The sequence below is a fragment of the Arachis hypogaea genome, chromosome 19, assembly GCF_003086295.3.
Source record: "Arachis hypogaea cultivar Tifrunner chromosome 19, arahy.Tifrunner.gnm2.J5K5, whole genome shotgun sequence".
NCBI classification, from domain to species: domain Eukaryota; kingdom Viridiplantae; phylum Streptophyta; class Magnoliopsida; order Fabales; family Fabaceae; genus Arachis; species Arachis hypogaea.
The window spans coordinates 59,385,073-59,387,029 of record NC_092054.1 but is presented as its reverse complement, the minus strand read 5'-3'; the positions used below and the strand labels follow the sequence as shown (position 1 = coordinate 59,387,029).

Here is a 1,957-nt window from a genome sequence, read left to right as displayed (position 1 = left end):
GAACTTTAATTTTTATTTTTTATTTTAAATTCAATTTAAAAACAAAAATACTTTTATTTTAATTTATTTAATTTTCAAATTTCTCTTCTCCTCATCTCTTTCTAATTATTTATTCATCTACTAACACCCCTCTTTCACCCAAGAATTCGAACTCATTCCTCTCCCTTGTGTTTGGATTCTTATCTTTTCCTTCCTCCATTATTCTCTTCTTATACTTAGATAAGGAATCTCTATACTGTGATATAGAGGACTCCATATTTTTTTCTATTTTCTTCTTTTTCATATGAGCAGGAACAAGGATAAGAACATTCTTGTTGAGGCTGATCCTGAACCTGGAAGGACTCTGAAGAGGAAGCTAAGGGAAGCTAAAGCACAACTCTCTGGAGAAAATCTGACAGAAATTTTTGAAAAAGAAGGAGGCATGGCCGAAAATAATAACAATGCAAGGAAGATGCTTGGTGACTTTACTGCACCTAATTCCAATTTACATGGAAGAAGCATCTCAATCCCTGCCATTGGAGCAAACAATTTTGAGCTGAAACCTCAATTAGTTTCTCTGATGCAACAGAATTGCAAGTTTTATGGACTTCTATCCGAAGATCTCTTTCAGTTCTTAACTGAATTCTTGCAGATCTGTGATACTGTTAAGACCAATGGGGTTGATCCCGAGGTCTACAGGCTTATGCTTTTCCCATTTGCTGTAAGAGACAGAGCTAGAATATGGTTGGACTCTCAACCTAAAGATAGCCTGAACTCTTGGGATAAGCTGGTCACGACTTTTTTAGCCAAGTTCTTTCCTCCTCAAAAGCTTAGCAAGCTTAGAGTGGATGTTCAAACCTTCAGACAGAAGGAAGGTGAATCCCTCTATGAAGCTTGGGAGAGATACAAGGAACTGACCAAAAAGTGTCCTTCTGACATGCTTTCAGAATGGACCATCCTGGATATATTCTATGATAGTCTATCTGAATTATCAAAGATGTCATTGGACCATTCTGCAGGTGGATCCATTCACCTAAAGAAAACGCCTGCAGAAGCTCAAGAACTCATTGACATAGTTGCAAATAACCAGTTCGTGTACACTTCTGAAAGGAATCCTGTGAGTAATGGGACACCTCAGAGGAAGGGAGTTCTTGAAATTGATACTCTGAATGCCATATTGGCTCAGAATAAAATATTGACTCAGCAAGTCAATATGATCTCTCAGAGTTTGAATGGATTGAAGGAATCATCCAATAGTACTAAAGAGGCATCTTCTGAAGAAGAAGCTTATGATCCTGAGAACCCTGCAATAGCAGAGGTGAATTACATGGGTGAACCCTATGGAAACACCTATAATCCCTCATGGAGAAATCATCTAAATTTCTCATGGAAGGATCAACAAAAGTCTCAACAAGGCTTTAATAATGGTGGAAGAAACAGGTTTAGCAATAGCAAACCTTTTCCATCATCCACTCAGTAACAGACAGAGAATTCTGAGCAGAATCCATCTAGCTTAGTAAATATAGTCTCTGATCTATCTAAGGCCACTGTGAGTTTCATGAATGAAACAAGGTCCTCCATTAGGAATTTGGAGGCACAAGTGGGCCAGCTGAGTAAAAGAGTCACTGAAATCCCTCCAAGTACTCTCCCAAGCAATACAGAAGAAAATCTAAAAAGAGAGTGCAAGGCCATAGCCTTACATGGTGTGGCCGAACCCAAAGAGGAGGAGGAGGACGTGATTCCTAGTGAGGAAGAATAAGGAGTATCCCTTTGAGGAACTAAAAGAATCTGAGGCTCATCTAGAGACCATAGAGATTCCATTGAACCTCCTTCTGCCCTTCATGAGCTCTGATGAGTATTCTTCCTCTGAAGAGGATGAAGACATTACTGAAGAGCAAGTTGCTAAATACCTTGGTGCAATCATGAAGCTGAATTCCAAATTATTTGGTAATGAGACTTGGGAAGATGAACCTTCCTT

General features: G+C 38.9%; 1 non-coding gene across 1 annotated transcript; it reads right to left on the bottom strand.

Moving 5' to 3' along the window:
- Positions 1-814: 814 nt before the first annotated feature.
- Positions 815-922, bottom strand: LOC112781879 (small nucleolar RNA R71). Its single transcript, XR_003192629.1, has one exon. It is a non-coding gene; the product is annotated as a small nucleolar RNA R71 (small nucleolar RNA).
- Positions 923-1,957: the final 1,035 nt, after the last annotated feature.